This window comes from Anabrus simplex, chromosome 7 (genome assembly GCF_040414725.1).
Source record: "Anabrus simplex isolate iqAnaSimp1 chromosome 7, ASM4041472v1, whole genome shotgun sequence".
In the NCBI taxonomy this organism is placed as follows: Eukaryota; Metazoa; Arthropoda; class Insecta; order Orthoptera; family Tettigoniidae; genus Anabrus; species Anabrus simplex.
In genome coordinates this window covers 191,844,007-191,865,073 of record NC_090271.1, presented here as the reverse complement: position 1 = coordinate 191,865,073, position 21,067 = coordinate 191,844,007, and the positions used below count along the sequence as shown (strand labels likewise).

General features: G+C 38.4%; 1 protein-coding gene across 3 annotated transcripts in view; it reads left to right on the top strand.

Annotated features, from left to right (window-relative positions):
- Window positions 1–18,962, top strand: part of LOC136877030 (chromatin complexes subunit BAP18) — a 79,735-nt gene extending 60,773 nt beyond the window's left edge. For all 3 annotated transcript variants that reach the window (XM_067150831.2, XM_067150832.2, XM_067150830.2), the window contains one exon: window positions 18,315–18,962. The gene's annotated coding sequence lies outside the window, so the exon portion shown is untranslated. The remainder of the gene's footprint in view (window positions 1–18,314) is intronic.
- The last annotated feature ends 2,105 nt before the right edge of the window (window positions 18,963–21,067 follow it).

Genomic DNA, 21,067 nt, shown 5'->3' with positions numbered 1-21,067 from the left:
CGAAGATCTTACAACAACTAGCACATTGAATACAGGCAAAAAATTAACATTGTATCATAACGTAGCTACGTTATGATACAATGTTAATTTTTTGCCTGTATTCAATGTGCTAGTTGTTGTAAGATCTTCGCAAATTGGCTGATGATGACACTTAAAATGTGTTGAAACCGGTCCCATTAAACAGGTTGTAACTACTTTTTACCATCTTATTACGGAGTATTGAAAGGTGGATCCTAACCTATAATATTGTACATCTTAAGTTTCTAAGCGGCACTTCCTGGGGGCTGACCGTTGCGCCCCTCTGCTAGTTAAGTAAATATGGTATGTGCTTGTGCTAGACCAGCCTACGTTATTCTTCTTGTTTGCCCCCGGTAGGGTTGGGTACAATGAGCAGCGAGGAATAAATAACTGGAAAACATAACACATACACAGGCAAAAATAAATCGAAAAATCAAGAAAAGAAATCAGTAGAAGCTCCATTAAACCAGAGGTGACAGGGCGATAAATAAATACTTACCTGTCATAATTTGCCCAGACCGGGTAGAAAATCACCAAAAACGAAAAGTCATGAACTGAACTTGAGCCTGTTTAATCAAAAGGATAAAATTTAATATGCTGCCCCTCCTACTCCTTCAATAATAACGCTGAGTAGGGAACGGCCACATGAAAATTGCAAATGAATACAATAATGAATATAAACAGGCCTCATGAGATCAGCACAGATAAACCTTTTCACTGCCATCGTAGCGTCATGTCTACTCATAATAGGATCCAGTCAACTGGTTCAACCCTCATAATAAATATATTCAGAGCATAGGGAAAGAAATTGTTACCTTAAGAACAAAACATCCTTGTTGCATTACGCAGCCCTTGGCCCAAAGCAATTATCATGTGCATTTTCGTTTCAACAGGACTGGGAGCGTAACACAGAACAAAGGTCGGAAAAAAAGGCACAAGTGTCGAAGTATGGTTCATAAATAATGTCTCGCGCAGATTTACTAGGGCAAACCCACACAACATCAGAGGTCCAATTCACATCATCAGTACATCTCTCATATATAACTCAAATGCCAATGCAACACCAGTCTCCCATATACACTGACTGACAGAGCAAATGCAACACCAAGAAGGAGTGGTCAGAACTTTATGCCAATTGCAGGGTAGACTGACGTCACTGAGGTATGCTCATGATGTGAAATGCGCCGCTGTGCTGCGCACGTAGCGAACGATGAATGGGACACGGCGTTGGCGAATGGCCCACTTCGTACCGTGATTTCTCAGCCGACAGTCATTGTAGAACCTGTTCTCGTGTGCCACAGGACACGTGTATAGCTAAGAATGCCAGGCCGCCGTCAACGGAGGCATTTCCAGCAGACAGACGACTTTACGAGGGGTATGGTGATCGGGCTGAGAAGGGCAGGTTGGTCGCTTCGGCAAATCGCAGCCGATACCCATAGGGATGTGTCCACGGTGCAGCTCCTGTGGCGAAGATGGTTGGCGCAGGGACATGTGGCACGTGTGACGGGTCCAGGCGCAGCCCGAGTGACGTCAGCACGCGAGGATCGGCGCATCCACCGCCAAGCGGTGGCAGCCCCGCACGCCACGTCAACCGCCATTCTTCAGCATGTGCAAGACACCCTGGCTGTTCCAATATCGACCAGAACAATTTCCCGTCGATTGGTTGAAGGAGGCCTGCACTCCCGGCGTCCGCTCAGAAGACTACCATTGACTCCACAGCATAGACGTGCACGCCTGGCATGGTGCCGGGCTAGAGCGACTTGGATGAGGGAATGGCGGAACGTCGTGTTCTCCGATGAGTCACGCTTCTGTTCTGTCAGTGATAGTCACCGCAGACGAGTGTGGCGTCGGCGTGGAGAAAGGTCAAATCCGGCAGTAACTGTGGAGCGCCCTACCGCTAGACAACGCGGAATCATGGTTTGGGGCGCTATTGCGTATGATTCCACGTCACCTCTAGTGCGTATTCAAGGCACATTAAATGCCCACCGCTACGTGCAGCATGTGCTGCGGCCGGTGGCACTCCCGTACCTTCAGGGGCTGCCCAATGCTCTGTTTCAGCAGGATAATGCCCGCCCACACACTGCTCGCATCTCCCAACAGGCTCTACGAGGTGTACAGATGCTTCCGTGGCCAGCGTACTCTCCGGATCTCTCACCAATCGGACACGTGTGGGATCTCATTGGACGCCGTTTGCAAACTCTGCCCCAGCCTCGTACGGACGACCAACTGTGGCAAATGGTTGACAGAGAATGGAGAACAATCCCTCAGGACACCATCCGCACTCTTATTGACTCTGTACCTCGACGTGTTTCTGCGTGCATCGCCGCTCGCGGTGGTCCTACATCCTACTGAGTCGATGCCGTGCGCATTGTGTAACCTGCATATCGGTTTGAAATAAACATTAATTATTCGTCCCTGCCGTCTCTGTTTTTTCCCCAACTTTCATCCCTTTCGAACCACTCCTTCTTGGTGTTGCATTTGCTCTGTCAGTCAGTGTACTTGCTTTTCCGATACACTGTGGCTATTCCTACCACTACTCTTATACCTTCATATCTTCCACACAATATACATAAAATTTGTTTGAGTGCCAGTTGCTTTTTTAAAAAAAAAAAAAAAATTCCGTAGAGCATACCTCTTATATTAATTATCTCAAGGCGTGAGGTGATAAACTCACACATCTGGCAATATACAGGGATATGGATCAGGACAATAGTAGATTACGGTTGCATTTCCACAAATGAGAATTGTACATGGAACTAGAATCACTTATTATAATTAAAATAAAACTGAGTTTATGACTATAATTTACGTCACAATGAACAAGCATTGATGTATTGTAATTTAACAAAAAATATATATATTGTGAGATTTGCGGTAACATTTAAAAAGAAAATTTAATCTAAACAAAGAAAGCTATTGACATGAACTTGAAGTGAAATGTGATATTGCCGCTGATTACATTCTTCTTCATGTTATGAATGCATAACATGTCTGATGCTTTAATTACCTGATGTCTGCATATACCGCTGTTGAACTTGAAATTCCTGGAAAAACCTATGAGCTGAAGTTGGTAGCCGTCTGCTGTTATCTTCTTATGTAACAAGGAGTTGACCTACATACCATGTACGCGTGTAGGAAGCTCCAATGTAGTTACGTCCACTCAATAGATCGTAAGAAATTGGAAAATATTATTGAAACACCTTGTGAAGTCCATCCTCACAAGTAAATGATTTTTCACTATCAGCATAGTACCAGTCTCTACTCGGATCCAACTACCACTTGTAGACCTCCTCAATGATTCCAAAACCTCTTCAAACACAACTCTTAGCTCCGACCACTACTCTAAAACCACTGACCATCACTCTTCCTTCACTTCTTCCATTTGATTCATATGATCTGATACCTCTCACCACCGTTGCATCGACTTTTATAACCTCATGATGACCACTCGTTTCCCTACTCTCGGTTCATCCCTTCCACCTCAACATACAGTAGCTGGCGAATACAGACAATTGGTCGCAATCACGTGCCCACGTACTGATGTCATCAGTCATGTGTCGTCTAAGCGTGCCCAAGCGGATTACAGATGACTATATTGCATGCATCACCGGGAAACCTACCTGCACATAACATTCTCAGTTAAACTTAGCCTCTATTGCAAAATACTCTGCCAGCTCATGTGGCCAGAGTTACAAGCCACAGCATGACTATTTGAAACCAACAAATCTCACTTATTACAATACAGAATAATTACAAACAAAATTCACTTAACCTATGATTAAATACAATAATATGCGTGATACCTAATTATTACAGTCTGAATGATGAGAAACAGAATATAAAATCTCATGAATCGGGTTAATAATAATAATAATAATAATAATAAATACTGAATGGAATCTGTAACCCTGTTGTACGGTTACAGAACACCTCCCTCATGAAATAATCGATTAAATGAATTGATTGATTCATGAAATATATACATAATCACCTGAAATCGAGTACGCTATAGATACATGTATAAAATGCCCTTTACAAATTGGATACATAGTATCATCCATCTGGATGTTCATTATTACACACATGAAACATAGATCAATTATCATTTTCACTTTGATTATACAGTATTATTTACATACAGAGATTACATTTCTTTTTCACTTCGGTCGTTTCAAACGTTCATTTAGTGTCCAAAAGTAATTCTCGAAGACATTTCATTATATACACTTTCTCCAAGCACTAGAGTTTATTGCACTGCCGTGCTTCACTTAATATCACAAGACACGCTAATTTCACTGAAGTCCTGTTCGCAATGCCAGCTTCTAAAACATGGTGAATTAACATAGTAATGAGAATTAATAAACAAACTCACATGATATATTTCTTGAGATTTCTTATATTGTATGTGCGTACGATCTTACCTTCCTTGTCTTTTAATGAATAAGCACATTTCCCAATCCGTTTCACTACGGTGAAGTATCCCTGATATAATAAGAAAAACTTAGAAAATTGACCAGCTCTTGCTGATGACGGGAGTGGCACTCTGAGTAAAACCTTGTCACCAAGCTCAAATTCATCCCATGTAGTCTTCTTCTGCTGGCGAATTTGTTTATCTCCTGCTTTCTTTAAATTCTCCCTAGCCAGCTGGATATAAAAATCCTTAGTTTTCTCCTCACCCAAGTCCAAGCCTAACATACTCGCAATTTCATCAGTAGGTTTCCTGCCGTGATGAATGTCATAGGGCGTAAATCCAGTGGACTCGTGCAACGTGATGTTACACCAACGTTCGACATTACTCAACTGTGAAAACCATGAGTTGTGTTTGTCATGCACATATGCCCTAAATATACGTCCTATTTCACGCATCGTTCTTTCAACCATATTGCTTTGCGGGCAACGTACCGATGAAAATATAGTTTTGATCCCCAGTTCATTTAGTTTGGTATTCCAGATCTTTGAAATAAACTGGCTGCCATGATCAGGTAATATTCTAAGGGGACATCCGAACTCAGGAATATATCTGTCCACGACCTGTTTGAGACAACCCCTCCCTGTAGCTTTCCTCAATGGGTACATCTTGACATATTTGCTGAAGGCATCAATCAAGACAAAAACAAATTGGTAACCATATCTGGATTTAACTAACGGTCCAAACAGATCAACACTAATAAGCTTCCCGGGTCTGTCAACAATAACAGCCTGCCTGGGCCCCTCTAGAAGTCTAGTCGGCTGCTTAGAGCGTTGGCAGAGATCACACGTAGCAAGTATTTTCCTCACGTGCCTTCCCATATTCCTCCACACAAGGTTACCCTGAATAGCATATAAGACCTTATTTGCTCCAAAATGACCCAGCTCCTTGTGATAAAACCAAATCATATCCTCTTGCAGGGCTTTAGGTACACATACTTTGAACTGCCCAGAATAACATTTCCTAGTGAGAAAACCATTATATAACTTATACGTAAGTTTACCGTTCACTAGAACAGTACCTGGTTCCTTATCTCTAAGCGAGGTCAACAGTCCCGCCAACTCTTCTTCTCTTTCCTGCTCGGACAACAGATAACAAAGTCTATCTCTTTCTGCGGTATTATCAGTCATTGAGCCAACACAAATCAAAATACCTTCCTTCAGCTCTAAAGAGACAGTATTTTCCTCCTTAGGGAGATACTGCTGAGAAAGTCAGCCATCACATTATCTTTCCCTTTAATATGACGTATCTTAAAATCATATTCACTTATGGCTAAAATCCAATGAGTCATACGATTGTCGATTACTAGTTAGTTTGTAAGTATTTAAGAATACCAAGGCCTGATGGTCAGTCCATATCTCAAGTTAATTACTTAAAACATACATTCTAAACTTACTTAATGAATACATGATTGCAAGAAATTCAATCTCAGTAATCATATATATCTTTTCTGCCATACTGAGCCCACGACATGCCAAGGAAACGTTGCCTAAATTGCCGTTATCATCTCTCTGACATAAACATCCAGCAACTCCCTTCTCTGAACCATCAGTCATGAGAATAAATTCACGATCTGGCACTGGATATCTCAACATAACTGCTTCATTAAATCCATCCTTCAACTTCTGGAAAGCCTCATCATGTTCTGTCCTCCACTTCCACTTCGCACCTCCTTTCAATAGCTCACGAAACGGCTCTAACAGCGCAGAATATTTACCCACAAAACGTCTAAAGTAATTACACATTCCCAGAAAAGATTTCAATTGTTTAACATTTAGTGGAGTAGGAGTGTTGTTTATCTTGTCTAATCTCGTCTGTTCCGGTTTTACCCCCTGTTCAGATACAGTGTGTCCCAAAAATGTAATCTGCTGTGAACACAATGTCGATTTACTCAGTTTTAATGTAAATCCCCCTTCCCTGATTTTATGTAGAACAATCTGTAAGTGTTTCATGTGTTCCTCAAACGTGTGGGATGCTGTAACAATGTCGTCTATGTACATGGTCACAAAACTATCCGTATCTCTCCCTAATACTTTACTCATGGCCCTAATTAATGCTGCAGATGAAGTATTCTTGTATGCAAAAGCAGTAAGTGGACGGTCGCTTTCTCTAAGTGGAATCTGCCAGAAAGATGACGACAAATCAAGAGTAGAAAACCATGTTCTACCTTCAAAACATTGAATAAGTTCCTCTACCGTCTCCGCCCTTTGCAGATCGGCTTCAATTCTCTTATTCATTAATCTTTCATCAATGCACAATCTTACCGTGTTATCCTTCTTAGGTATAATAACAAGTGGATTCAAATTAGGACTACATGATGGTTCAGTTATATTTTAATCTAGCATAATGTCAATCTGCTCTTCAACAGCGCTAGCGTATTTCAACGGAATGGGATATTTCGGTCCTACAAAAGTTGAGTTATCAAGAACATTAAATTTGTGTTCGTAAAAATGTGTTCTACCAGGCCGGTCACTAAAAACATCACAATGTGATATCAACAATTCACACAATTCGTCCTGCCTTTCCGCTAAATTACATTTCTCCACTGTCTCATACAATTCATCTCTAGAATCTCTCTGTATAGACACATGGCAGACATCAATATTTTTCCTCATATTAGGAATTTCATAAGACCCTTCCATATTAGAACACACTTTATTTGCACTAATTTCTGACAAAACATCATATGGTAACCTGACTTCCCTGCTACTCTTTCCCCAAATAAGATTGACATTACACAGATCAAAATTTAATTTAGCCTTGTGACACGTTAACCAGTCGGTACCTAAAATAACGGCATAAACTAAATTAGGCACAACTAAGCATGCTTGAAAAATACATTCACCACTTATGTTAATGGGGACAGCTATTTGTTTATTCTCCCTTTGAGACTTGTTTCCAACAGCTGTTACGATGAACGTATTCCTCACTGAAATTTCCGCTACATCATACTTCTCTCTCAAAACTTCCTCATACAGCTTGGAATTTACGCATGACTTCTCACTACCAGAGTCCAACAAAATATTAACTTTCCTGCCCCATATCAGCATTTCAATCGTCGGTGTATCAGTAACACTACTTAAATTATCCTCATTACATAATATTAGATCACTTAACAAACCTTGCCTTATATTTAAATTTAAATTACACTTATAAAATTTATTTTCTACGAGTAAGTCATCACTTAAAACATTTGAATTATTGCTACGTAGGTCACAATCATGTTCACTTACAACTATAGGCTGGTCGACATTAACTGACTTATCTACCTTATATGTGAACTCACCATTTACGGACTGTCTCAGTGACCTGTTTATACAGTCCGTTGCGCGTTTAAAGTACTTGGTTCGGTTACGATTTGTTGGTTACACACCTCAGTCGGCCTCCCCTGTTGCCTATTACCTCTAGCTTCATTATTATTATTATTATTATTATTATTATTATTATTATTATTATTATGGCCTGTATTCTCCCGCCTTCCAGTTTCTGGTTGATTTCCATAATCACGCCTCCCAGTCCTGAAATGTTCGGAACTATTTTGGTAATTTCTCTCCCTGTGGAAATTATTATTAGGTCTCTCCTGATATTCTCTTCTGTAGTTACGATTATTCATAGGCCTGTCCTGATTATTAGATTGGTTACCCCTTCCTTCTACATTCCTATTATGTGTCCTACTATTATTCAAACTACTACCTAAAGCATCAAAACTTTCCAACAAAATTTCCATTTCCTTAATAGTCTCCACTCTTTGCATACAAACATCTTCTCTTATTCTATCGGGATAGTGCTTAGCCATAAGTCTAACGATATCAGCCTCAGGTCCAATACATTCTAAATTTCTCCACACCAAAACATGAGCCAAAAAATATTCTGTCATTATAACATCCTCGTTAGAATTATACCTGCCAAACATTACTCTCTCTCTCTCTCTATTCTGAACACCTTCACTCCAAAATTTAGCTATGAATTTCTCTTTAAATTCAGTTAGACTAGACATCGAGCTTTTATATACCTCAAACCAAGGCTTAGTCTCTCCTACGAAAGCATTAGATAAGATCTCCAATACAGTTTCCCAGCTAATAATATTGTCCCTTAATTGAACAGCAAATTTCTTCTCTACTACTCTCATAAATTCCATCCGATTGAATTCTTTCCCAGAAAACTTAGGTATATCATGATCTCTAGTGATTAAACCATTATTTACAATTATTTCACGTACATTCTTACTGTCACGCACTTCTTGCTGGAGTACTCTCTGGCAACTCAGAAATTTTTCTTCCACTGTTCCCTCAGTCTTTTCTTGAATTTTTCTTAATTCCTCCAATTCTTTTTGCGATTCTCTCACCTTCTGTGATAATGATTTCTGCTCACTCCCTAGATCACCTACTTCTCCAAGTTTCCTTTCCACATGTTCTACCCTACTAATACATTTCCTAGTTTCTTGCTCCACTGTATTGGTTATCTTTTCAAACCTTTCTTCCACTAACTCATTGATTTCCCCCTTATTAGACTCTATCGGGGCGCATAATTCATCAATCTGTTTGATGCATGTCTCACTAATTTGCTCTATTTCCGTATGGAGATTGCTCCGACCCAATTCCATCTCAGCTCTGATGTCACTACACTCCCTGTTTACCTTACTTTCTAATTAATTTGCCTACTTATTTCTAACACCTTATGATCTATCTTATTACTAACATCATCAATCTTCTTATTAATACTATTTATGGCATTACTCTGAGCTTTAATTTTCTCACTAATGACCGCTTCAATTTTCTCACTCATAATATTATTCTGAGATTCAATTTTCTCACTAATGACCGTTTCAATTTTCTCACTCATAATATTATTCTGAGATTCAATTTTCTCACTAATGACCGTTTCAATTTTCTCACTCATAATATTATTTTGAGGTTCAATTTTCTCACTCATAATATTATTCTGAGATTCAATTTTCTCACTAATGATATTATTCTGCTCAGTCATTTTGGACATCAGCAAATTGAATAAACCTAGGTCAATCTCCCCTTTACTTTGATCTTGCATGACAGCGTTTTCCTCAGTTTCTACTATTTTTTGGCTTTCAGCAGGTCCCACCTTAGTCACCAACTTCCTATTCATGTTACCACCTTGGATTTCCGTGGACACAATAACATCAGCCTCATCACCTGAGACTGCATATTGCTATCCTTGTCCATCTTCGGTTTCCTACTAATTTTTCGTGATCTCAAAGCTATTTCCCCTTGCACTTCCTTTGACATTACCTCTTAAATACAAACTTCAACAAAATGACCTTCCTAACATTACTCGGTGTATTTAACATGTGCGTACTCATTAAAAGAACTGATCCATGTATATTGCCATTCAAAATCACTTTTTCTGAACCTTTCGAGTCCCACATTGCAGGTGACACGTTGTGGCTACTCCTACCACTACTCTTATACCTTCATATTCCCACACAATATAAATAACATTTGTTTGAGCGCCAGTTGCTTTAAAAAAAAAAAAAAATTGGTAGAACATACCTCTTATATCAATTATCTCAAGGCGTGAGGTGATAAACTCACACATCTGGCAATATACAGGGATATGGATCAGGACAATACTAGATTACGGTTGCATTTCCACAATTGAGGATTGTACATGGAACTAGAATCACTTATTATAATTAAAATAAAACTGAGTTTATGACTAGAATTTATGTCACAATGAACAAGCATTGACGTATTTTAATTAAACAAAAAAATATATATTGTGATATTTGCGGTAACATTTAAAAAGAAAATTTAATCTAAACAAAGAAAGCTATTGGCATGAACTTGAAGTGAAATGTGATATCGCCGCTGATTACATTCTTCTTCATGTTATGAATGCATAACATGTCTGATGCTTTAATTACCTGATGTCTGCATGTACCGCTGTTGAACTTGAAATTCCTGGAAAAACCTATGATCTGAAGTTGGGAGCCATCTGCTGTTTTCTCCTTATGTAACAAGGAGTTGACCTACATACCATGTACGCGTGTAGGAAGCTCCAATATAGTTACGTCCACTCAATAGATCGTAAGAAATTGGAAAATATTATTGAAACACCTTGTGAAGTCCATCCTCACAAGTAAATGATGTTTCACTATCAGCATAGTACCAGTCTCTACTCGGATCCAACTACCACTTGTAGACCTCCTCAATGATTCCAAAACCTCTTCAGACACAACTCTTAGCTCTGACCACTACTCTAAAACCACTGACCATCACTCTTCCTTCACTTCTTCCATTTGATTCATATGATCTGATACCCCTCACCACCGTTGCATCGACTTTTATAACTTTTATAACCTCAAGCCACAGCATGACTATTTGAAACCAACAAATCTCACTTATTACAATACAGAATAATTACAAACAAAATTCACTTAACCTATGATTAAATACAATAATATGCGTGATACCTAATTATTACAGTCTAAGTGATGAGAAACAGAATATAAAATCTCATGAATCGGTTTAATAATAATAATAATAATAATAATAATAATAATAATAATAATAATAATAATACTGAATGGAATCTGTAACCCTGTTGTACGGTTACAACACAACTGCTTAGCGGGGACATAGGAGAGCAAATTGGTATATGAATAATAAGATAGGGGCTTCCACAACATGAACCGTCAAATAAAGTCGACGTAACACACTTCCTGGGCGGAACAGTGCTCATTCACTCAATACAGACACTCATTGATAGTAAGACATAGATCAATGTGCTGAGTTGTGACACCAAGAAAAACATAGCTAATATAAATGGACAACAATGCTATGAACCAAGAGGGGCTACAAAATAAATAAATAGCTACGGAGATAAAAGAGATAGTGACCATGCAAAATGCCACGTGGTGATATGAACAGTGGCGTGCGGTGAACACATTTGTTACCCCAGCTGCATTTTTTGCTTTACCTGAATTTACCAAATGTCAATTGGGAAGGTCATGCGAGTGACAGGAAGCATGACCAACAAATGGCAAATAAGTTAATATGGGAAGGATAGCTGATTCAGAAACTGATGGAACCAACTAGAGGGAAGAATATTCTGGATGTCATGCTGGTAAAACCAGATGGCTCTATAGAGAAAACGAAGTAATAGATGGTATTAGGGATCAAGAAGATGTTTTTGTTGTAGTTAAAAATAAGTGTGATAGAAAGGAAGGTCTTAAAAGTAGGGCTATTAGGCAGTATCATATGGCTGATAAAGCAGGCATGAGGGAGTTTAAAAAGAGTAACTATGATCGGTGAGAAACGATAAATAAAAATGTAAACAGACTCTGGGATGGGCTTAAAGCATCTGTTAAGTAATGTGAAAACAGGTTTGTACCTTTAAAGGTGGTGAAGAATGGTAAAGACCCACATTATTATAATAGAGAAATAGACTAAGAAGGAGGTGCAGATTGGAAAGAAATAGATTTAAAATGACTGTGGAAGTAAGGAGAAATTGAAGGAACTTACTAGGAAGTTGAATCTAGCAAAGAAGTCAGCTAAGGATAACATGATGGCAAGCATAATTGGCAGTCGTACAAATTTTAGTGAAAAATGGAAAGGTAAAATAGGTACTTTAAGGCAGAAACAGGTTCCAAGAAGGACATTCCAGGAATCACACCCAACCTATATGTAGGTGTTTGCTCGAAGCAGCTCAAACTAATTTCTGTGATTTTCGTCAATCCTAGGTCCCCCATTTGGAAAGGAACAGGCTTCCTTCCTTTGTTATATCTCTGGGCCTCATTGTTCGTGGCTTTAATCAAATATTCAGATGCTATCTTCCATTTTTCTTCTTCCTCTTATGTGAAGAGAGGGCACAGAGAGATATCTGATGTTCCCTTGAGGCATAAGTGGATTATTTGGAACTCTCCCTAAAACAGTTCAGCCAGCGTAAAGCGGCTAGATTCATGGATAGCAAAACTAGAACAAGTAAAAGCAGAGCGTTGTCTGACACTAAAGTCTTGTGAGGGCCAAAAATTGCAAAAATATCCTTAGATAACGTATGGATAGTGGCATTGGAGTTAATTTTCCAGACCAGAAATAGCCAAATGAATTTCGAGAAGGCATCAATGACTGATAGTATACCAATATTCCTCTCTCGCTTATAGGATGATTGCCGTCCTGAATTCCCAGCTGTAAAACTCACATGATGCTGTAGTGAGTGCGAAACACGATACACGAAGGCAACGGACGATGCACTCGCCAAATAACGCATCAAATAAGTACGCTTGAAAATGAGGTTGCATAAATTACACAAACACACAATAATTTATCCTAGGGGAAGAATATTGACCATACTGGAGGTTATATTGCTAAGAAATAAAGAAGAAGTAAAAATAAATAGGAAAATCAGAAGACGAGTGAAAAACGGAAAGTTTCCGGGTAAATCGGAAAGGTTGGCAGGTATGAATGTGTAAGAAGTCGCATAAAAAATGTAAACCTGTTCTAAATAGTTAGTTTCCACTCTGCTGACATTGCAAATTCCCCTAGGGAGGAACTATTTATCGAATTTTTGGTCCTCTGATTAGATCCCAGGACAGGAAAGAAGTTGCTGTCAGTTCTGCAGTTGACCACGTCAGCGGGAAACTGTGTCAAAAATGGTCTGAACCGAAGAAAATCATTGAGTTCCTGGGACCTGTGACCGTCAGATTGGAGGATGTTGCTACTCGTGTATTATCCAAGGCACATGTATCCCTGTTAAAGCCGTATCATCAGACAGTCAAGTAAAGGTTTTCTAAAGCGCATTTTTCTTCACTGTGCTGTGTTGAATTTTGCTCTTTTACTACATGTCTTGTGGGCATGTATATTATTGTTGGCAGGACACTGTTTCTGCTTTTTAGGTTAATGACAGTGATATATTATTAACATGGATGAACTGGAGGAAGGATGTATTTTCCAAGAAACGTTATTGTCCCAAATATGTTTGTAAATGATGAAGACATGCTGGTCACGTATATGACACTTATAAGCACATTGAATGATAAAAATTTCATTTGGTCTGTATTGAACTGAGATTACAATTAAATTAATAATATATTGTGGTTCCACCTATTCAATACAAGAAAACTTATTAATGCAAAGTTACATTATAAGTCAATCACAAAACAAGTATTGACCGAGCATGACACACGGTCATAAAATAAAATAAGTAAAACTCACAACAATGGTTTCCGACGAAATGCTCATAGTTTCCTATATTAGTGTGACTTATTTTATTTTAATATGTGTTAAACTGTTTACGTGCTGATTTTTCTGCGTAAAAACAATAACAACCAGCTATTTGCTTCTTAATCTATGAAACATGTCAGCAGCCCTGAAGTTGGTTTTCCATGGTTTCCCATTTTCATACCAGGCAAATGCTGGGGCTGTACCTTACTTAAGGCCATGGCTGCTTCCTTCCCACTCCTAGCCCTTTCCTATTCCATTGTCACCATAAGGCTTCGGCCACAGTGCAGGCGGCGAGCGGAGAGTTGCGTTGTGTGGCGGCAAAGATGACCCTCAAATCTACGTTAGCAAATGCATGTGGCCCTAGTGCCAGCGGCGCGTCATTTTGGAGGGGAAGTTGGCTCACGGACAACGCTGCCTGCTGCCACCCGCTCACTCCTGTTTGAGATTTCAGCTGTTCCGGTTGCAATGACTGTTAGTGAATTAACAAGAGAGAGAAGAAAGTGCTAATTTCTGAAGTTCAAACCTGAACTTTCCTATGTGTCAGTGCAACATAAAACAAATTCTAAAATTTTTTTAAAAAACTCGTACATGCGTCTTCATTGTACACTGTTATATATTATATATTTTAGCATTCTGTCTGCAAACCTCTGCGAATTATCTAAATGCTTCCATAATCATCTGTAACCAGCTCTGTAGCTTCCTTTGCACTGGCGAATTATCTAAATGCTTCCATAATCATCTGTAACCAGCTCTGTAGCTTCCTTTGCACTGACTGGCAAAATTTATAGATCACTTGAATTTTCAAATAAGATAGCTTGATAAATTGAGAAACATTTGTTTTATTACACTGATTATTTTCATGAACAAATTATCTAAGTAAATAAGAGTAGCAATAACAGAGTGACTTTTCCATGAAAATGATCAGTGTAAATATTAAAACAAATGTTTCATAATTTAACATGCTTTTTCCTTAGAAAATTCAAGTGATCCGTTAATTTTGCTGGTCAATGTGGTTGCACACCTCTTAAAACTTTGTCTCCCTCTACATCTCTTAGTTAGTTAAGAAATTCTTTTCAATGTTATTAACGAGTATGTTCGCTATTATTCCTGATAATGGAGAGCCCATGGCCAACCCTTCCTTTTGACACATTTTTATTGGTGAATGCAAAACTGCTTTGATTTAAGGTCATTCTTATAATGTTATATCATACATGATTTTCCATAAAAGTCGGGAAAGATACCAAACTCATACAAAAACGCATTAAAAATAGTATAAAACAGCAACCGGTTTATTTAAACGTTTTTGCGGATGTTTTCCCATCAGCGGCTTACTCATTAGCATGTATTTTCTATTTCCAATCATCTGAACACGCATATTCAGTTTCATTCTTAAAAATTGTAATAGCATCACTCCAGAGGTTTGTGGCAAACATTTCCATTTTCTTACTTCAAACAGCATCGCCTAACCAAGCTTTACCATGCATGTATTATGAAAACATATTTCAAACTCATAGTCGAATAACGATAACCTTTTCACTATAAATTTACATGGGAACAGCCTTCCTGAAATTTAACCAGATGTTAAAGTATATAACCTAACCTCTGAAATTAGTTATCCACACCACTATATCTTAAGAAAAGGTATCACATTCTTATTTTATTTCTGTACATTGTATTAAAATTAAGCAATCCTTTACTTCAACCTTTATTTTTAAGGAGTTACCAACTTCTTTCATTGCACTTATTGTGAAAACATGTTCTCCCGATCAAAGAGAATGAGTCGGACTTGTGAGGAGAACTCTGGCTCGCTCAAGATCGACTTGCTCGTGCATAGTGAGGAATTGATACGGAATATGATCGATCGCATTCAATATAAATGCTGGAGTAGAGTATAAATATTGATAACGGCTGAAAACTAACATGCCCGAATTTGCTCGTTATGACATAAAACCGTTCTCATTGTAACCGAGGAATTTGCACAAGTTAATATAGGAATTTTCGAAGGGCATAATAACATTGGAATTGAAACGGGTGTTCTCTTTTACTGTACTACAGTGGCCACGTTTGGATGTGTATCCGAGTCCGACATCTCACTTAGCCGTTAGTGCCCGTGCTCTACTCTTCTGCCTTGAATCATCCTTAGCAAGCTTATGACGTCTTTTTCATATGTTCTTAATGTCCCATAACCACAACGAATAGAAGTAAATATTTGAGAATTTTAACATTTCCTTAACGCTAAATGCGGGTTTTGTCCTATTGTGAATTACGTTAAATCGAATATAAAATTGCATTGCTCTTTTGGAATAATTTTCGAGACTTGAAACTTCTTCCGTTAAATTACGGTTCACACTAAATCGAGGTCATACTGTATTCACCATAGTTGAGTTAGGCTGGCTGCCGGAACTTTCCGTACTGGTCCCATTCCCAGCCTACTCACTGAATCGGGAGTTCCACCTTTATGAATAAAATGCCAGCAGATACTGGGGATAGTAGAAGCAATTCTGAAAGTTGGTACTCGTTTTAAGTTCTTTTCAGTATGACCGAGTATGAGTTCAGCCCTGAATAGGTATTCCTTTGGCCGATGGATTTATATTCTTGACAGAATTGCATAACACGAACCTGTGAAAGTTTTATTGGCAGTAATGATTTAAACACATTTTGGAAAGTTTATTGAAATCCTTGCAGACCCAATCCTCTCCATGTTTCTTTGCCTGTCCAAATTTGTTCAGAATCCTGTAATAATCTGCTAGACTTACCATATTTTCGTAGTTCCTGTCCTGTGACCGAAGACTCGATGCACAGGTAAGTATGAATGCTCTCTTACGGGAAATATAAACTCAATCACATCAAACAAAGGACTTCCTTGAATATAAGAAAATAAGAATGCCAACACTGTCTTCATTCTATTTTTTTCCAGCTCACAAATTGGGGCAAATAACCTCAAAGTAGTTATAGGCCATTTTTCCTATTCTTATGTATCCCAATACCAGTACCTACTGTATGAACTTAAAATAAAGTACAATTAAAATATAATAAAAGCAGAATAAGTTTTTCTCATTCTTCCTGTAAAACTATAAATAATGACTTAGGCGGAGTTTGCAAGAAAGCTCCTCAATTTGTTTTTAAATATAACAACCACCTGCGGGTGGGGGACGCACATGTAGAATACACCCGCGGTATCCCCTGCCTGTCGTAAGAGGCGACTAAAAGGGGCGAACAAGGGCTGACTGAATTAGAACCATGAAACTAATTTTGAATCGTACCATCACGCGGGGAACACCATAGGTTGCTGTACTTGCGAGTAGTACCACTAAATTCGGTACAAAATAGGCTTGTGATCAGTAGCAGTAAAAGCCTGGCCTGGTGGATTCCAGTACCCGTGCGTCGTACCCATGTGTGCAACACCGCGGGTCGGGCGTAGCCTGTGAGTTGTACCACTATATGAGCAGCACCGTGGGTCTGCGTTGCCTGTGATTAGTACCCACTATGTGAGGAACACCACGGGAATACCGGCGCCCGTGTTTAGTACACCTAGGTGGGGAACCTTCTCGGTTTGCGTTGACTCTGAGTTGCACCATTGTGTGAGACACACCTTAGGTCTGCGTTACTTGTGCGTATTGCAATACTTGTGAGTAGTACCATCTTTTGTGGAACACCGTGAGTCTTCGCTACTTCTGATTAATACCTCAACATGACACATACCATGGTTCTATTTTACTCGCGACATGTACCATTCTGTGGGGCCTTAGACGTGGATTTTGCACCCCCTTTAGACACCAAGCATCATTGTGCTTTATAAGTGGTTCCTTGGTCGGTAATAATGTTATTTTCGATCTGTATTGAGTCCGATCCACTGGTTTTTGTTTGTTTGTTTTGTGTTTTGTTGAGTTCCTGTCCATCCATTCGTTCTTCATGACATATTTTATTTTTATTTTGGTCAGTGGATGCCTTTGCAATTTTTGTTGTTTCATTTCGTACCATTAGGGGCCGATGACCTTCGATGTTAGGCCCCTTAAAACAACAAGCATCATCATCATCATTAAATATAACAGTGGAAATAACTTCAAATGAAATTTATTGTCAAGTTGAAAAAAACATGATTGCAACATTAATTGTGTGAACTTAAACATGCAGTCTTGTTAAAATTTAATTCAACACTAGATAAAAATAATCTATTTTCATATTCCCCTGCAAGATTAGTTATTTATGTTAGGCAGATGGGCCAAAATATAGCGTTGTGGCCCACAGCCTATATGTTGTGCAGGCCTGTTATAGTTAGTGAAGTTGTTTGTATAGAATTGTATTTTTCATTTGCAGTGTCTAGTTTGGCACTGAAATAGGATAAAAAAATAGGACATAATGTGAGCCAGATAATGTTCACATTGATCTGGGAGAGAGCAGCTGTGAGTATATATTATTGAATTTAAAGAACAGAATGAAAACTGTCAAGAAATGAAAGTTGCATGAATCAAATGTTATACTGTACTGTAGTAAAGAATGTAAGGAGACTTTCACAGTAACGTGTAACAGGCTTGTATGTACAAGGAGAGTGGTAACCTTGACAGTTGTAAATAATTACTTTTATGTAATTATTCTTGGTTGCTGTTACAACAATATTGTGTAATTTTCAGGTTTTGTGATGTGGACTAGAATGGCAAGTGGAAGGAAGGATAAATTGATGGACTCATACTCCAAAATATGTTGTACCTGAAAACTACTATTTTTTTAAAAAAAAAAAAAAAAGCATCTTTCCACTATTTGCATAAAATCACTTTGCCTTTCCCTTTAGGCTCAGACACTACATTAGAGTTGGAGAAAAAACACTAAATTATGAATTGTTAATATTATGATTACCTTGTCAGAATCATGTGAAATGTTAATTGATTGGGGATTTCACCATATTTTGCTCTCAGCCCCATGTCAGCAGACCTTCCATAAAACTGAAATAAAATGTTGCCTGTTAACCAGCTGCATAGTTATTAGACTGATCAACAGACACATACACTTCAAGAAGTTAGTTTTTGTCATTAAATCGTTATATTAATGAAGATGTTATGTTAGTGAAATGTGTATTAAATCATTATTTGCTAGTGTATAGACAAAGAATGTTTTTCTCTCAGAGTGAAATTTTTGTCAGCATTGACTCAACTTCATTCGTGAAGGTGTTACTGCACTGGATAGTGTAAAATGTATTTTGTGAAAGCTATATTTTATTCTTTTCCTTTTGTAGATCATGAATGTGTCAATAAATGTTTTTTTACTCTTCTAAATCTGTTGAACTAATGAATTGTAAATTTATTTCAGTTATAGAAAATCAAGAACTACTTTATGCCAATTGGCTTGCATTTATTACTTCAGACCACCATCCCATCTTTGTTGTTACGGATATAAGCAAGTATATAGCATGGGAATGTTGGCTGACTCATAGTGACTAATAGTCATTTTGGAGGTATTAGACCACTCCTAGTTTTGATGTTTTTCAACATTCTTGTTCTGTAGAAATATATATGTAACAGAAAGGTGATTATTGTTTTAGAGGAAATGCAACTGAGCAACCATCCTCTATTAACTCAAATCAGAAGGAAAATGGAGGGGTCTGACATTTCAGAGAATGAAAGAATTGGCAAAGGAAATAGAAGAGCTACGAAAGGTGCGAACTGAAAGACTCCCTCGGCTTTGCAAACCTAACACCGTCAGGGTCAGAAATAAACAAGAGTTGACCAAGGGAGGTCAGATAGGAGGAACGTGAGGAGAATGTCACAAGTAAGTGGAAGCAGTGCAAGTTACAGCTAGGGGAACCTTGGTTGCCAAGCAGCGCTGCAAAATTCAGAGCCCCTAGTCCTCCTCTCATTCGTCTCATAACCACCCACCAGGATACCTGAAAGGAGACAATCAAATATATGTATCAAGATAGGAAGCTACATAAGGGAAGTTTACTCTGTCATCTGGTAGGGTAAAACTGAATGTCAAAACTGGTGCGCAGGCAGCCTAGATGACATCGTATTGAAATGTCTGCATACAGAAGCTGGGGCAACATGGTTATTATTTTATTATTATTACAAGTTGTGAGCCTGTCTACAACAGTAAGAAGTAACGGTTATATGATGAAATGCCATGGATAGGTACAGGATTAACAACACTTTAGTGAATTAATGCCTAATATATATTAGTTTGAAGTACGGTCAATAAGTTGTGAAAGTAGCTTGAAGCATTTATTCACCATGGTGAATTGGCATTTTACTGTATCACATCTTTGTTCACTATGTTCCTCATGGTTACCTTTTCACATCTGCTAACCCAAACAGTATGATTTAAAGATTTTAAAAGATTGTCTTGGTTGTGGGCTCCAGATAATGCTTCGGATCAAACGAAGGTCTCTTTCCTTTTTACATACCAACGACCTTTTTCTCTATCTTGATTTAAACGGAGATCTTTCTCTGAAGTAGTTCCTAAAATGATCCATCAGTATGCAATCTCTTCCATAAATTTTCATAGCTATTAATGTAGCTTGTTCTTTGCATATTACCTCATAATGGTTTCCTTCATTGTTCGTGGATACGCTTATCACAGAGAATAGTTGCAGTGTATATGTCGAAAACATATTTGGTAGAGGAATTCTCACTTCAGAAAAGTTATAATTCTCAAAAGTTGGATTTCCATTGTGTGCTATTGACGTCACAAAAGAAATTGGATAAACTCTGCAGTTAATTAAATTCAACTGTTACTAGCCTTCTTCATAAACAATAGGAACTGAAGTTGTGCTCAGCACTGGCAGATGTTTTCTACAACACTAAGCATAATATTTCAGTACTGCGTTCAAGATAAGATTGAAGAAAGTTTTGTAGGTTTTTACAATGTCTCAAGTGATAAAAGTATTGCAGCGACAATAATGAGCAATAGAAATTACTACAACTGAAGGCGAATATAATGCGGGCTAATGGCCAAGGGTCTCTGTTGACATCAGAATCGCCTGTGCTGCCACCAAGCGGGTGTCCCACCAACTTCTAGAGCTCCCTTACGGGCGAATGGAGAAGATGTCGCACTTCCTCTTCGATATGCTATGGTTCCATCTTGTAATGTAGGTCTGCGGCAACTTAAATTCCTTTTCAAAAAAGCTCTGAAATGCTGTTAAATCAGAAATAAACAACAATCTTGTTTTCTTGTTTTTGAACCATATAAAAGTAATAGATTCAACTGGTCTGCCTAGCAGTGAATAAAGATCATATGAGGGCCAAACTGCTTTCCAATATTTTGTACACCCCTTTGTTAGCCTGCCATTACCCAGCAACCATCATAGGTTTGGCTTATGACTTTATTTTTATATATATTCCACTCTTCCAAAACCATACAAATGATACCTGCCAAACGGTGCGACGTAAGGCAA